Here is an 18,293-nt window from a genome sequence, read left to right on the forward strand (position 1 = left end):
GGAAAAGAACGACTGAATATCAAGAGCAGAGCTTAATAATAATAATAATAATAATAATAATAATAATAATAATAATATGAGGCTCAAAGTCCGGTTAGTTGTGCTTAACAACATGCATTTATACAAACATACTATACGAGAGGTTTACATTTGCAGCGTCTTTTGGGTTATTTCTTGTCTGTGTGTGTGTGGTTTGGTACGGCTTTGCTGACGAATAACGTGAGATTCCGCCAGTTAAACAGGATCTTGACCGTTGAAATCTTGTGAGCCACAAGCACGATTCCTGCTCCGATTTACATGGGTTTCTACAGCTATTTTTATCGTGAAAAAGCGATTGACCCTGCCCTTAAAGTCGCTCTGCCAAAAGGACATACTTTTGCTGTTTCACGATGTATTCGAGTGACAACGTCACACAGTCATGCCTGTAGAGTTGATTTTCACATGCATGTATACCCATCCAATGATGCAATTCATTCCACTTAATGTTCGATTTTCACATTCCAGTTTACACAAGAGTGGTTTGGGTTACTGGAAAACAAAACAAAACAAAAACCCACTGAGAATCCATTTCTTTAATGGTTTAGCTGCAAAATCAGTTATTCAAAGGTTTTTAGATGTGAAATATGGAAACATGATTTCTTACAAATGTATGTAGATATCTCAAGTACCGGTAAACATTCTTTAAAAAAAAAAAAAAAAAAAACCTTTGAATTAGTTCATTTAACATTTAACAACAATATTTGCATTTTAAGCAATATAACCGATCATTCTCTAATTGTGTTTACCATCAACTGAAGAAAGTACTTTATTTATTTTACACGATACAATTTTTATAACAAACTGCTGCACCACGTTGTTTTGAGCAAATTATAGATTTTAATAATAGAATAATTCATACTGTGGTATATATTGTGCAACTTTAAGGTTCTTTTAAAGTTTTTAAAAGTCTTTTAAAAAATACATAAAATTGCTATAGACAAAATATGCAGAGGACTCCCTTTCTTTACTTATTACACTTTGAAGCAGCTTTCCTTTTCAATAACAAATCACATTTATTGCACTTTTTTCAGTACAATTTAAAGGTATAGAGCACAACAGGAGAAGGAGAATCAGGATCCAACAGGCTACTCATTAATCACTAGAAATACTGAAGAAATTGTTTTTATTGATAAACTGAAAACTTACTCTTTTAATATTGAATTAATAAGTATTATTCTTTTTTTTATGGGCAGCAGTGTGGAGTAGTGGTTAGAGCTCTGGACTCTTGACCGCAGGGTCGTGGGTTCAATCACAGGTGAGGGACACTTCTGCTGCACCCTTGAGCAAGGTACTTTACCTAGATTGCGCCAATAAAAACCCAACTGTATAAATGGGTAATTGTAAGTAAAAAATAATGTGATATCTGTATAATGTGAAATAATGTAACCGACACCTTGAAACAACACAACAATCAAATAGAAATGCATGTAGCTGTGTGAGTGAATTAACAGAAAACTGAATGATAAAATAACCAAAAGCAATTGCACCACGTAGCAACCACTGCAGCTTTTGCTGCGATACTTCCTTGACAGAATTGCATTCCTTCAATGTGAATTCTTGAAGCTGGTACAGCAGAAGTACCGTCTATAGTTTTTTTGTACAAAAGGTTCTCACGCTAATAGGACTAACCAAGATCATTGAATGTGTGGTATTTCCTATTCTTATGATGCAAAAAAAAATATTATTACTATTATGTCACAGTGAATGGGTATCTGAATAATGCTGGAATGTATCAAGAGGTTTGTGGCAAGGTGCCCGCCCCTTTTATTATTTATGTATTATTATTATTATTATTATTATTATTATTATTATTATTATTATTATTATTATTATTATTATTATTATTATTATTATATTTGTGTGCGGACGGACGAAAGCCATCCAACGTTACTGTTTATCATTTGTGGCCGGTGAAAAGCTGACATTATTTGGCAAGGATGTGGTTATTTCCCTATCCTTAGATAAACACGAGAGAATGTGGCTGGAGCCTTAATAAAGTAATTGTTTGATGGATGGGTAGTTAAGGCTCCAGCCACAGGATATATAAGAGACCGCCTCGGCTCATTGAGGGGAAATGTGTTAGAATTAATGAGAATAAGAGTGAACGCTACCAGCCAGCGAACAAGGCGCTTGTGTGCTTAAAATAATTAGAATTGTTAGTGTTTGTTTTACTTTGGCCAGAGTGCCCTTTTCTTTATGTGTTTTTGTTTAAACTGTTCATTTTTGTTATTTATTAAATACGAGCGCAGCAGCGTCGTTTTGCCCCGTACTATCTGTGTTTATGTTTCATTTCCTGGACTGACGTCACCACCCACACGCCACACAAAGCCATCTGTGACAAGAGTATAGTACATAGATCAAAGGGAATCGTGAGAGGCTTTTGTTGGACTGAAAAATACATTTTTGCATTTCCCATCTTCAGCATTAGTCACAACACAGATGTAGGATTTAGATCCAGTTGAGTAATCATTTAGGAATACTTTTTATCAGGGAATCCTGATCTTAAGATATATATTTTTCTTAATTACCATAGTAATCTGTAGTAATATATAAATGCAGTATTACTCCTGTGTTGTCTATTTTATATAACATTTTCACCAATATTGTCCTAGCCCTTTATTATTACCTGTTTATATTTCAGATTTATAAATGTAATCAAAGCCAAAGCTTTTAACAGATTTGCAGATTTCTTTTCTCAAGTGACAAAACAAATCACCCAAATAATGGGTGTTCATAATCTCAGTTTTGTTATTTCAATTTCAAAATCAAATTTTTCACAACAGAGAGGGCTCAAATGAGCTCATTTGAAGAAACTTTCTTTCAGTACTTTCAGAATTATCATATTCTGAAATACAGTATCATTTGAATGTCAGTTTAATATGTATCATGTTGTTGGAGATTATTAAACCTGACTGTCATCATCTCCATCAACCATTGTGTATTTTTCTCTACTGTTAGGAATATCAGGGGATTTACTGAGCTTTTCTATATTGTCTGATATTGTGACAATATCTATTTCCAGAATTATTTTGTAAATTGAATAGCCCCCAGATGAAAAATCCAATCACATTTTATTGTTTAGTTTGGGCTACCATATTGCTGGTGTCCTCAACAAGATTTACCCATTGCGAGTGCAGGCAATCTGTATTAGACCAAGTTCATACAGTATATATTGTGTAGAATTACATCAGACTCAGGGGTGATTTGATCAACCTGTACTGTAATTTATTAGAGCATTTTACAGCACTGGTGAATCCTCCTGAATTGTATGATACTAGAAGTATCCTTAAAAAAGTGTTTGATATGATAGAATATGTGGCATAACTTAGAACTATGCAACTTTCATAAAAATCTGCTTCTAAAAATGAATTAGCTCAACTAAGGAATTTTTGACATATGGTAGATTTGCTTTATGCAATACAAGAAATTGTCATCCCAATATGCACTTCAAGATACATATCCAGAGCATTTTCTATTGTACACAGTGCTGTCAATAATGAATCTGTTGGGGGTTCAACACCGGTAACTAAAATACATATTTTCGGTGACCTCAAAAAAGCCATAACATTCAAGCCTGAACAGTATATTCGCCCTTCAAATTATCACCAAACATCCTTTCTTCGTCTGTAAGGCAGAGACTGGGCAAAATGTTGCAAACACAACAACGACGATCACAAGCATGCCAACTTTCTACAAGTTAAATCAGTCAGTTTAACACAGTATAGTCCAAAGTATCTAATTGCAGGGTAATTTAGTGGACTTACAGTGAGTGAGATATTCATCCCCCGGGGTGTACATATACTGTATATGTATATTTTTAGTTACACATGAACTGACACACAGTATAGATTTGAATTAATTTTGAAGCAAATGTCAATTCGTGATCCATGCTTATTATGTAAATTCATATTTTGTAATAGTAATATACATCATTCATATTGAACCCTAAACTTGCAGTAGTCTGTCATGAATGCCACTTATTTCAATGTCACCTGTGGGCAAGTGTGGAAAATACAGTGTCATTCATGTTTACTTCAGATTAATTTGATAGTAATTGACTATGTTGGTAACTGTGTTTGAATATCTGATACAAGTGTTACTAATGTATCATGACGGAAAACATATGTATTCCAGTACATACTGTATGTGTAGGGCCCTGCGCAATTCACAGAATTAAAATGTTAGGACTAACCTGCGGGTCAGTTTGAAACCTCCAGATGTCCGTGTAGCCACTCCAGCTAAACTGATCTAAAGAATAATTAAGGAATCAACATATTAAATTCTGGATTATTAGAAAATACAGCAGTCTCCCGCTAAGAGAACACCCCTCGGGAAGCAAGCAAAGTGTTCTTATAGCCGAAGTGTTCTTTAAGACAGAGTTAGCCACCAGACAAAATATGAATCAATAAATAAATAAATAAATAAATATGTATTACTTGTCATGACGCACGTGCATCAGCATAGGAAATGAACTGAATAAGTAAGAGAAAAGCAATAGACAAGTGCATGTTAATAAACTATAATAAAGAAACAGACACACTAACATTAATAAACTAACTGTCAAACTAAATTAACACAGCACCCCTACACACGTTACAAAATGCAGCAGCTCTAGATTAATTATGAATACATGTACAGCAGCAATATTCAAGACAAGCACACAATTATTTAACAGAATGGTGAAGCAACTCACCAGAACTAGAAACACCAACTTGCTCTGTGATTTGTGCCTAATTCAGGTTTTTTTCAAGAGCTCAAACAATTTCCAACTTTTTGTAGCAAGAGAAATAGCGGCGTATTTTATAAACAATAAACGTGATTTATTTTTTCAGCTGAAAAGTATAAAACAAAAGAAAAAAAACTCACAGTCAAATCTAAACTCATAGCTCAATCGTAATGTACTCTGGGAATGTAGTTTATTGGTCTCCAGTGCCCACTGTTAATCACACATTAAAAACTACAAATCCCATACCCTGCCAATTTCACTGATTTAGTGCACTGGCTACTAGTTTCCAGACAGTTTCTCAAACCAAGATGAGGAAAATAACAAATTCATATATGTCAGCGTCTTTACAAGAAATGAGCAATGCAGGTATGAAGATGAAAGCGAACAGGGAACCTCGAGTTGGTTACAACGTGTTCACAGTTGTAAAATACAAGTTCATCCAGCAGTGGCTAAAAGATTTCCCCTGGCTTAAGTTTGACAATGTTAAAAAGATCCATGTTTTGCACGTTTTATCAGGATGCAGGGGAACTGATGGCAGGCAAGACTGCATTTTTATCAGGGAGCCAGAAGTTCAAACATGAAAATATATTAAACACAGTGCTTCAAAACGGCACACAATGTGCGGAGAGGCAGGCCATCCCGCTACCATAAACAGGCAAGTAGCACATTCGGAGGAACATGCTACCAAGCAGTTAAAAAAAGAGAGTCCATTTTAATTTTGTTGATGCAAAAGTATTGAACTGCACAAGTGTTATGTAAGAAAGGGAGGAAAAAAAAATATGTACATATTGAACAATACATTTGAGAAAAAATGGTATTATTATTATTATTATTATTATTATTATTATTATTATTATTATGTGCCCCTAAATTTTTCAGTCTATCTTTTTTTTTTTTTTTTAACTTAGGCGCACATGTACCTAAAAAAGTTAGCGTAAAGTGTCTGTTTTTGTTGTTGTGGTTGTTTTATTTTATTATTGCTATTACGTATTGGACACTTATATTAAATCCCGCTAATAATTATTGGTCATAGGTTACTGGTGGATCGCGGAGCCCATTGAGATCCAACAAAAATTTGGATTGCAGTGTTTGGTGTATTGGCCACCACTGTCTTAGCCGAAGTGTTCTCTTAGGAGGTGTACCTATACACGGATACTACTGTACCTCCTAATTACGAGGGACAATTATGGCCATTCCAGAAATTGAATTTAAAGAAAAAGCTTACCTCGAGACTTGCTGTTTTGGATGGATGCACCAACAAAATCAAAAAGCATTTTTTTGAGAGATCACACGCAGCAATGTCCACCAGGCGTCTAAACTCTCCCCGATTACAACGCATGGTAAGGGACTTATACAGATCTTATACAGTGGTTTGAAAGTAGCAACGTTAGAGTTCCTCAAACGTATAATAAAGTTGCAGAATTAATAAATACATACCGAGCACTGGCACAAGAGTTGCACAGCACAGATGCCAGTATAAACAAACAGTGTGTTAAAACTTTCCACAAAGTTTATGAAAAATTGACAAGCTACTACAACCCTGATCAATGTCGAATAAAACTCTGTTTTATTCAACCAGCTCACAAGTTTCTGAAGGCAGTAAGGATTTTCTACTCACAACAAGTTTGTAGTTTGGATAAAGAAACCGCCCTGTTAGATTGTATTCCAGGGTTTGATGCTTACTGTGAATCAGAAATGGAGGGATATCAGCTGTAGCAAAAGGAAACGGTAGTGGAATCTCTTTGACCAAATTTTGGAGAAATGCAGAATAACTATTTCCCAATTTAGCAAGAAAGGCTAAAATATATTTATCAATTTTTACTAATTCAGTGGATGCTGAAAGAAGTGTTTCTTCATATCGACACATTTTCGCAGAGCAACGTCAATCCATGAAAGAAGACCGTCTTAAATAACTCAACATGCTTAAGTTTAACAGCAAAATATAATGCACAAGAACTGAGAGTGGATTTTCTTTGTCTTTGGGCTCCTTATGAATAACCCTTTTTTTAAACATTATATTAAAAAAATAAAAGAAAACCAATAACAATATATATAAAAAACATATATGCAGCATAATCTATCAAATGCCCAGATTCCAATCAATTGTTATATTAATTATACTGTTTAGGGATCGGGGCCAGAAACAGAAAATCCATAAAAAAGGAAATGTAATTAATTTTTTTAACAAATGATTTGCGTAAAAGTGTACTGGTAAATTAAAACCTCTAAATAATGTATTTATACTTATGAGTTCTCTGAAAATATTGAAAAAACCTCCTTTTAAAATCCTTTTATACATATTCACAGGGATGTAATATGGCAAGCCAAATTATCATTTAGCGATTAAACAAATTAATTTATAGATATCTCTAAATATTTGAAGATATCTCTAAATCATATCCAGATATCTCAAAATAATTGAAGATATCTTCAGATATTTAAAGATATCTCTAAAACATTTTAAGATATCTAAAATACATTCAGAGATATCTCAAAATGATTTCCAGATACAATTTTAATTGAGCTTTATATGAGATATCTAAAACATATTTTCAGATATATCTAAAAATGTTTTTGAGATATCTTTAATCATTTCTAGATATCTCTAAATCATTTTAAGATATCTTGAAATAACTTCCTGTTCATTTTGAGATATCTCTAATTGGACAGTATAGTCAATCGAAAACATAGAGCATGTTCACAGGAAGTCATTTAAAGATATCTTGAAATGACTTCCTGTTCATTTCAAGATATCGCTAAATGAACATTAAGTTATTTCAAGATATCTTAAAATGATTTAGAGATACCTCGAAATGAACGGGAAGTTATTTCAAGATATTTCAAAATGACAGTTTGGCGTACCATGCTAGCAAAACATTATTGAAAGATGTCTGTAAATCAATTTGAAATTAAATTAAGATATCTTCAGAATACCTTATTTACAGATATCTCATATTCATTTAAAGATATCTGCAAATGGTTTACAGATATCTAAATATTTCAAGATATCTTAAAATGCAATTTGAGATATCTCTAAATGATCATTCGGCTTGCCATATATGTAAGGGTTAAATAAATGTCAGTAGCCATCTGCTAATAAATACTTTGTAGTAATGGGATGAACAATTCATATGGCTAATGTAATGTAATGGGATGATTGCTTAATGATCATTACGTGGCTTACTGTGTAAAATCAACATTTTGATACATTCAGTATACAAAAAAACAAGCCTCCTTATACAAATTTGCAAAGTAAAAAGTACGTTTCAAAATTTACTTTGTGTATATCTTTACTGCCAGAAGGTAAATTATTATTATTTAAAAGTTACAATTACAAATGCACCTAATTGTAATATTAGCTGCAGCTCTCATGATATCCAATGTATTGTATTTGTTACAGACTATACATATGGGATAAAGTAATTTATTTTAAAAAAAATGCATTTTACAATCATTGTGGAGTTTTGTGCCTAAATGAAACATTTGATATTTTCAGACTAAATGCATTGACAGAGCTAACACATTTCTAAATGTTTTATAGCTCGCTGCACCTTTATTTGCACTCAAGCACAATAGATAATGAAGCATTTTATCATGGAAAGCAAATTTTGATCTTACACCTGTAAATCGTGCTCGTTTTCAAAAAGTAACCCTGGCATAACATTTAATTTTTGTTCATATCAGGTAATGCTTAAAAAAAAATATATATATATATATATATATATATATATATGCTGGCTCTTTGAGCTAATATACATATATATATATATATATATATATATATATATATATATATATATATATATATATATATATACATATAATTCAGAGCTTCATTTCAATATGAATCCTGAAAGGCAATGACACTAACAGGAAGGTGATCAGCTTTCCTTGACTAAAAAATAAACCCCCCAAAAAACAGAGACAGTATATAAACAGCATAGGGGGTTATTCTTTTTTTCCCAAATTCTATAATAACTGTATTATCATGTGAAATCCCTTTTTTAAAGAAATGTTATTTTAAGTAATGTGTTTGGGCATGTATATTAGGCTATACAATTACAATTAAGGCAGTGAGTCTTGTAAAAAGGTGAATAGATGGGCCAGTCATCTCCTCATGGCATATGGCAATAGATTTTCTGTAAAGGTGCCAGACCAACCAGATCAAAGACAGAAAATGCATGGCCACCTGAAGCTGACAGAAGTCAAGTAAAGCTACTGCTGGCAGATTCTATTAAAAATGCATGTTACATGGTAATGAACCATCTGAAAACAATCTACCCTGTCGCAGAATCAGGCACTTGGGTTTGCCCTTATTTAAGTGGTTTGACCATTCTTTGATTCATGGAACACGATTCATAGAACATTAACATATTTTGCTGAATGGGCTTTGGGAATCATCATATTGTCAAGGAATCGTAATTGGGAATTGTATCTTTAAAGCCACGCAATCATTTTAAATTTTACACTGACATAGGATTATTTGTTGCCAGTTATGTACTACACTCTATCCTGGTCTAATGTGATCTCAGGATAGTTGCCAACTTTCCACCAGATCTGCCTGTGAGACTGAGGGCAAATAATTCCAATGCAGTATCCCTTTAGTTCTTCAAAGAAACCTTGTGTCAAAGGTTTCTTGGCTTTGTAGCCTTGTTTTTAATGGTGTATCCTGGACACAGTATACCTTTTAGCTTTTGCCCCAGAGTTATTGCTAGGTTGTCGTGTGACATCTGAAACTGTTTATCTCTCACATGCAACCCATGAGATTGGGAGTTTTGAATGTAGTTTATAAAATCATATATGGAGTTCACAAAGTTAACCAATGGCCAATATTTATACCACAACACAGAATCCATGACTTAAGTCAGAAATTGGTTTATGCAATTGGTTACCAAGCCACATTTTTGCTGTCAAATACCATTTTCCTTCCAATTTAAGACTTTTTAAACCATTTTTTTCTTCTCAAAAATGTTCTGCAACTTAAATTCCTCCTCCTCGATGTAAACAAAGCACGCTTTCGCTCAGTGCCCGCCTGTGTAGCTATGGCCGTGGTGCAGTAGCCTTAAACAGGCGTAGGCTGCCCGGGCACGCCCCCCAGCCAATCTATAAAAGGGCTTGCATATGTACACTTTAAGAAGTAGCAACAGCATAGATACAGCAGCCAGCAAGTTTCAAGAGATGAGTATTTCTACAGCAGAAACTGTGGATATATATATATATATAGTAGTAAACAAACACTGGTGAATTGATATTTGAGTGTACCGGTACATATTTGACATGATAGTGGGACACTGCAGCTTAAAAGCTTTTGGTTTCAGAAACTGTACCACTGTAATTGGGTGATAAATGAGAGCTGCTTTATTGTGTCTCCTCCATTGGTTTTGTAAGCTGATGGAACATTGTTAATGTGTTAGTATCAAAGTTAAGCTAATACAGAGCAATGGAGCGTTAATGTTTTAACCAAAATACTATTTATACTATTTCCTGATGCTATCAACAGATATGGTCACAGAGCTGTTATGGTGCAACTTTTAGTCTCGTTCACCATCTGTCATCTATCCCATGTTTCATTATGAAGAGTCGGCCTGCGGAGAACGCTGTCTGTAGTGTATGAAAACAAATAGTCTGGTTGTTTTTTTTACGCTTAATTTGTTAGTGTGGCAGTTCATTTCCACACCCAGTTAATCTTTTAATTGTTTGCACTAGTGTTTTTAAAACAAACCAATGTGGGAGGAATATCAATTTAAACTTGGTATCTGGATGCTTTCTTTATTATGACCTATATATATATATATATATATATATATATATATATATATATATATATATATATATATATACAGTAGTAGAACAAACTTATGCAATACAGTTACTATACAGGGAACTGTCCATGGTGTTGATGTTTCAGAAATAGATGAACAATAATCTTCTATCTAAAGTTATACAGTAGTTTTTGACTGTGGAGATCAAGTTCCATTCTCTTTTTAATTTTCCAAATGAATGGCTCAGAATGCCTGAGTCATACAAGTTTTGTTGTTGTCATGGAGCAGAATCAAATTACTTGGAAAAAAAGAACTAAAAAATATTAGTACATGAGTGGGGTTAATTTAATGATCTGAATAGGGGCTTGTTTAATACCGCCGTCTAACCATTTATAATGAAACCTCATTTCCATACTTTATTATTGTATACAATATGTTGTATATGGGTCAATACATCACCCAGCTGGATTAATATGGTTAATATAGAGGTATTTAGATCTGCACGTGTTTATATCATTAATAGACTAGACCCTAAGATTGTTTCTCATTAGCAGTCTATGTCTTGTCTAAGGATAACTTTTTTTAAAAAAAAAGCTATTTGGAAAATAATGACCAATTACTGTAAAGGATGACATGTTTCAGACAAAGGAATCTAAAAAAAAAAAAAAAAAAGATAATTTTATTAAGGCCCGGAAATTAGTTTATAAACCGGATACTATATTAGGATAAATAAGTACAAGAATGTACTGCAGTTGCTGCATGTATATAGATGGACCAACAAGCCAGGCACTGGGCTGTGTGTAAACAAGGATTCAAATAAATCTAATTTCTTATTACACTTTATATTACTGACTGGTTTTGTATCCTGGTAGTTATTTTGGCTTTCCCGTATTTCATCAACAATGCATTACATCCTTCATCACCAGCATGCACTGTAGCAATCAGGTTAGAAGCAATGTTCTCTTTGGATAGTCCCTGACATATTAATTTGTTTTCCTTTTAAACAGTTAAGCTGGCATACAGTATGAAAAATCATCTTGTACAGAAGAAACAATGCAAAACGGTCTCATTTGGTTCCTGTCTATTTGCCGGCAACCATTATTAATAGCCAGTCTCCCCTCCCCCATGAAAAATCTCGCTACTTAAAGCAACATTGGCAAGATGTAGCCTTACCACAGATATAAACGCATGAGAATGTCAAAGTACTTTAATAGAATGTTTGAAATTGCTTAAGGGCTGTACATTGATTCATAATCACGACACCGTGTTTTAAGTATATAGTAGCAGACTGCTGTAACTGGCAGTGTTGTGTGTCGTACTGCCTTCTGACTGCTGTAGGTGTGATGTTTAAAAGCTCTATAACAGCTTGTACAAATCAGCCTGGCTCTTTTGAAACTTTCTTGGAGAGTAAGTGGTCGTCGGTTTGCCCCTAAGCTCAACCCTGTTACACTAGAGCTAATTTTTACTGCCCACAGCTACTGTACAGAAAGAAAACAAAACGTAATGTTCCAGTTTATTTCTCTGGAGTTGCTTCATTCCTGCCCTTGAGTGCATCCCCGGTATTAAGGTGGTTAAGATGACTCAGCACTTTCTAAGCCTCATGCAAACAAAGCATGCTGGCCAGAGCACAATCCTCATTTTACTCTTTAAGGATTTCATATCTACAACTCAGGCCACCTGAGCAAGGTGCTGGGGTCCTGGTTTACACATGAGACTGGCTAAGAAGCACTTGACAGCTTCTCCTTCTGCAAAGCTCTGGCATGTCCAATACTGTAATAAATGTAGCAGCAACAACAGCCGATTTGACAAAACAGTTTGATAAGAGAGCACTCCAAATTTGAAGAGTAATTTAAAACCATTTAGTCGTGTTTTATGAAATTCTTTCCAGCAGAGGGAATTCAGGCATTCGGTGTGACTCTCCAGATAATGAATGGATGACACAAATCCCTTATAAATAAGGGTCCTTGCTATAACTGCTGCTCACCAGGCTCAGTGTCTTTATATTAACACAGACAGAGCAATACAGAGGACTGTATTGTTTTAAGTGCTGTATACACTAAAAACGGTACTTTTGTTTGGAATAAAGTGTTTGGTAAATGTATCATGTGCCCATGATGATTACTTGAATTGGTTTAAAGTAATTGAACACTACTTTCTGTGTTTGTAATTTTCCTAGTAAAAAAAAAGAGCTTACATTTTTTCCAATCTTTTCCCTTTGTGAACCATCAATATATACTGAAATAGCCCTTGTTCACTAATAATAACTGGTGACAGATACAATTAAATAGTGAGGGTTACATCTACCAGGGAAATAGGAAATAATTCTTTGGATATGACATGACAAGACATGTAATATCTTTTTGTGAATACTAGGAATCATCCCAGAGGAGATAAAAAGCCTTCTTAATTATTTATTATTTATTTCTGAACAGAAGCCCTTACCAAAAATACATAAACAATTACAGTACAATTAAGAGCAAGATGCAAAATACAATGACTTCAGTCCTAATAAGAGCAAATACAAAACATGATTTGATATCGAGGCAGTTCAAGAGCAGATAACATTGTTGATAGTTACATCAGGGTTAGATACGAGTGCAAGTGAAATACAAAATACTACAGATTGGGTTAAGTGCAGGATTAAATACAGTAAAATAGGGAGCAGATAAGTGCAATTATCTGAAAGGCTTAACTCAAATGGATTCAGTTTTAATTACATATAAAAGTAAAAGGATATTGTGAGAATGTGGGAATATCTGAAAACTATTATATTGTGTGATTGTATGTAGTATAGTTATACTGGCAATTACTGACATATATATTTTAAAGTTGTTAGTGGTGCACAAGTTAGTAGTGCATTCCAGATGCCTACATTACACCACATTAAAGGTAATATTAGCATGAATGATATTTAACTGGCAATTAGGCACGTGGGGCTATATTATCTCCAGGCTTTAGCTCCTTTTTTTTAAAGATGAAAATTCAACAACATATAAAACCAAGAAATGAACAATTTTAGAGAGATTAAGAGACCTACAGTTACATTACTTAGACGGTTGATGCTAGTTTTGTAGTCAATAGGTATTTTTGTCCTTTCTAAAAAATAAGGAGTTAGCCTGGTGTATGGCCCTTTTTTATTTAGTTAGTTATTTGAGATATGAACGTTTCAAGTTAAAAAATTGGGAATGCTGTCGTTACAATGACTATGTGCCCTCAGCCAGTAATGATGTTAAAAATGGTTCAGGAATCATACCTTTTCAAAGAATGCTGCCCTCAATGAAGGAATCAATCCAAATCTCAGTGCTGCATTGCATGACTATAGCAAATTTTGTACATTTCTTTTGCTTCAGAAACTTAATGTCGTCCATTTACAGATCATAACTTTATACAGTCTAGTGTTACTCAAAGAGCTTCAATGTATTTACTAAGGGATCTGTAACTAACTTGAAAGAGCACCCTTAACATCCAGACATTGATCTGATGATAGTGAGCACTGATACATTTTTATAACTACACAAACAAATAAATACCCATTTTAACAAAAACAACTTTTTTTAAGTTTCTAATAGACTATGGTGAAATACAGCTCATAGGAGTTTCAATTCATGTGTTTACATAACTAACAGTTGTAATGCTATTCACAATATTTTTTTAAAGCCACTAGATATGCTACCCGGTAGTTACAAGAGCCAGATCGGGCATGTGAATAATACCAATCGTAAATAGTGATCTGCTGTAAATTTAGCAGCACATACTGTACAGTTCTCTTAAAAAGTCAAAGCAGTCAATTTGATCAACTTATTGAAGCACTTTACAGCACAGTGGAATGGTCTGCATCAACCACCTATCTATGGTCATCCCAGGGTTACCCCTAAATATAGGAGGGGTTCCTCAGTGCTGTAAAATTCATCAAGATATAAGTTAATCAGATCATCCTTACATTAGGAACAAAACCTGTCAAAGAAATTCACAAAATGAGATTTTAAAAGAAAATAAAAATCACGATGCAATGTCTTTGCCAGAACTCATGAAGGTCTGTAAAGAACACGACCCGGGGCTTCTGTATCCAGATGAATTCGACCTACTGGCCTTTTGGCCATGCTACCTGTTATAGTTGCAACTGCAGAAAGATGTTTCAGTGTTAAAAAATGCCACAGCGTATGGACATTCATTGAAATGGTCAGTGTAATGCTATTTATTTATATAACCATATCAACATACACAGACACGCATTATATATATATATATATATATACACATATATATATATATACATATATACAGTGCCGTGAAAAAGTATTTGACCCCTGTCTGATTTTCTGTATTTTTGCACATTTTTGACATTGTATTTGGTCAGATTTGTTTGTGGTATTTGTAGTAGTATATGGAGGGAGTCTGAGAGAAAAAATGACACCAAAGTTTGGTGCTTCTTTCATTTGTTTGGTGTGTAAGGTAATCAAACATGCAATCTTCAGTTGTGAAAAAGTTATTGCCCCCCTAGTTAACTCAACCCAATTAAAGGGATAATTAGGGTCAGCTGTTTGGGCACCACTGAACCACAATCAGAGCCATCTTGTCCAAATGGACAGTAGTGAATCTTCCCAGGAGTGGCCGACCTTTCAAAATCTCTCCAAGAGCAAGGCGTAAAATCGTCCAGGAAGTCACAAAGAACCCTAGAACAACATCCAGGGATCTGCAGGCCTCTCTCGCCTCGGCTAAGGTCAGTGTTCATGACTCCACCATCAGAAAGACACTGGGCAAAAATGGGATTCATGGCAGAGTAGCAAGGCGGAAACCATTGCTCACTAAGAAGAACATGAATGCTCGTCTCAAGTTTGCCAAAAAGCACCTGGGTGATCCTCAAGAGTTATGCAACAATGTTCTATGGACAGATTAGTCAAAAGTGGAACTTTTTGGCCGACATGGTCCCCGTTATGTCTGGCGGAAACCAAACACTGCATTCCACAGTAAGAACCTCATACCAACGGTCAAGTATGGTGGTGGTAGTGTCATGGTTTGGGGATGCTTTGCTGCATCAGGACCCGGATGCCTTGCCATCATTGAAGGAACCATGAATTCTGCTCTGTATCAGAGAATTCTGCAGGAGAATGTCAGGCCATCTGTCCGTGAGCTGAAGCTGAAGCACAGCTGGGTCATGCAGCAAGACAATGATCCGAAACACACAAGCAAGTCTACATCAGAATGGTTGAAAAACAAGAAATGTAAAGTTTTGGAATGGCCTAGTCAAAGTCCAGACCTAAACCCCATTGAGATGTTGTGGCTGGACCTGAAACGAGCAGTTCATGCTCGAAAACCCACAAATGTCACTGAGTTGAAGCAATTCTGCATGGAGAAGTGGGTCAAAATTCCTCCACGGCGCTGTGAGAGACTAATCAATACCTACAGGAAGCGTTTGGTTGCAGTTATTGCTGCTAAAGGTGGCGTAACCAGTTATTGAGTCTAAGGTGGGGATTACTTTTGAAATTATTTGTTCACTCAGGGTCCCTTTTATCTAATATTAGGTTTTGGTTGAAGATCTGATAACATTCAGTGTCAAAAATATGCAAAAATGCAGAAAATCAGACAGGGGGCAAATACTTTTTCACGGCACTGTATATATAGTTTATTGTGCCCCCAAAACATTTTTATTTCTGCGCATGCCCCTGCTGCACCCTGTGGCAGGGCGGAAGCCCTGGTGGTAGTGGTGCAATCGGCACGCTAATTTCATAATCGATTATCGTATAGGTATTTATCAATGATAATCGATGCATTGCCTTATTTTTTAAATCAAGAAAACATGAATACAATAGGCCTACTTCTGATATGGCTTGTCCAACGTGAATGTAGAGGCCTAAAGTGTGTATCCTAGCAACACGCTAATCGACCGTACTAGCACTAAAATGCAAACCGGCAACTGGAGACTTCAAACGGGTTCTAAATTAATGCATCGATTCACCAGTATGTAATCGAAGCTCACGAAATTTAAGGCCAGATGATCAATAATTGATGCATCGATTAATGGTTGTTGTTGTGTTTTTATTTTGTATGGCAGGGGTGGAGTTAATTCCATCCTGCTGAATACACATGGGGAATGTCGCTGGGTCTTAATTGAATAACTGATCATCAATTAAGACTCAGGCACATGGTATAAAAAGGGGAGAAATCCTTTGTTTGGTGGTGGGAGTTGAGAGGAGTTTGTGAGTAGATGTATAGTGTTTATGGATTGTCTTAAGCCCGCCACACACAGCCCGACTCAAGCCGTCCCGACTCATCTCATCTCATCTGGCCGTACAGAGTTTGGATGAATCGTATCAGTGTGCTTGCCCTTAAAACCAAGATTATGCAGATTTCAGTCTGGATGTCTTCAGATTTGAAGATTGAACATGTTGAATCTTTTTCAGACGCAGTTTTGTTCAGATGTGATCAGTCTGTCTGTGTGCGGCGGTTGCCGACCAAAATTGACTGAGACAGATTAGTTATAAGTGTGTCAACCAATGGTGAAGCAGGTTTAAGTGACGTAGCTTGTCATGTAACTTGTCATACAAGATGGCGGAATATTGACAGCTTTAGATCCACAGGTAAAAATACATTAGTCTTGAATTGCTATGAGTGTCCCTAATTCAAAAATACCAGATATGTGCACATTTTAATAGTTTTTTTAGGCGTTTACTAATCAATTTACCTTTTTATTATCAATCTACTGGCAGCCTATATTTTCTTACTGCGCTAAAACATAAGTTACCGGTGCGTTGATCTCCAATAGGTCACAAATTACAAGCCCCACACACTGAGAAAAAAACGCCAAAGTCAAATAAAAAACAACAGGTTGGATTTTATTTACCACAGGCTAAAGTGTAGTAGACAAACTATACAAAAAGTCAAACACTGCCTGAAACGTTTGCACGGTGTAAATGGTCAATAGCTAAATTAATAGGCTAAGCGGAGACAGCTGATTAGACAGCTGTCTCCGCTGTCTAATCAGCATACGATGCCATGCATAATATGAGGGTCGCTATGTTGGGCTAAGTTAATACAAAAATGTGTACATGGCAGTATTCATTAAATTTGCATACATAGTAATCACCAGTCTAGTTGTGGTCAGTAATTCAGTCTTAGTAGTGTGCGACACCCAGTCGGGAAGAACTCATTTGTGACGTTAAACCAAAACTGAGCACAACTGATTGCAGAATCTGTGCATACTCAGATGAGATGCGTCAGGACGGCTTGAGTCGGGCTGTGTGAGGCGGGCTTTATTGAAGGCCAATGCCCAGCTTAAACAGTGGTATTTTTGTTTAAACTGTTTATTTTGGCCCCTGTACCTTGTTTATTTGTTTTTGTTAATTGTTCTTTAAATAAATATGTGCTTTAACTGCAGCTTTCTGTGTCTGAGTCTTGTTGGTAACCAGCCTTGGCCACAACGCTAACCTTTCACACACCCCAAGAAAACAATTCTCATTCCATTAACCTATCACTCTTTCAGAACAAATAGAGATGAGCACACATGGCAGTTGGAGATCAGTCCACTGCACTGAGCACATTGCAGAAATCCATCTTAAGGAACTATGCCATGCTTTTGGGATAATATAAGAAGCTGCCAATTTGAAATGTTTGCCCTTTGATGAGTACAGACGCATTGCTTCTGGGGAACATCAGCTCATGAATGTTTATCAGCTTTTACAGTGGACTAGGGGTGTGCCAAATATTCATGTACTTCTTCTGCAGTTTAAGGAGTTTTGAGCAGAATCATTAACACTTTGTTATCCTGA

General features: G+C 35.3%; 1 protein-coding gene across 2 annotated transcripts in view; it reads right to left on the minus strand.

Moving 5' to 3' along the window:
- The window catches only part of LOC117403283 (muscarinic acetylcholine receptor M3-like), a 100,260-nt gene that overhangs the window by 26,070 nt on the left and 55,897 nt on the right, over window positions 1-18,293 (minus strand). Inside the window, exon 4 of one of the 2 annotated variants that reach the window (XM_059023820.1) lies at window positions 4,232-4,287. The exons of the other annotated variant lie outside the window; for it this stretch is intronic. The gene's annotated coding sequence lies outside the window, so the exon portion shown is untranslated. The remainder of the gene's footprint in view (window positions 1-4,231; window positions 4,288-18,293) is intronic. 2 annotated transcript variants of the gene reach the window in all.

This window comes from Acipenser ruthenus, chromosome 5 (assembly GCF_902713425.1).
Source record: "Acipenser ruthenus chromosome 5, fAciRut3.2 maternal haplotype, whole genome shotgun sequence".
Classification (NCBI taxonomy): domain Eukaryota; kingdom Metazoa; phylum Chordata; class Actinopteri; order Acipenseriformes; family Acipenseridae; genus Acipenser; species Acipenser ruthenus.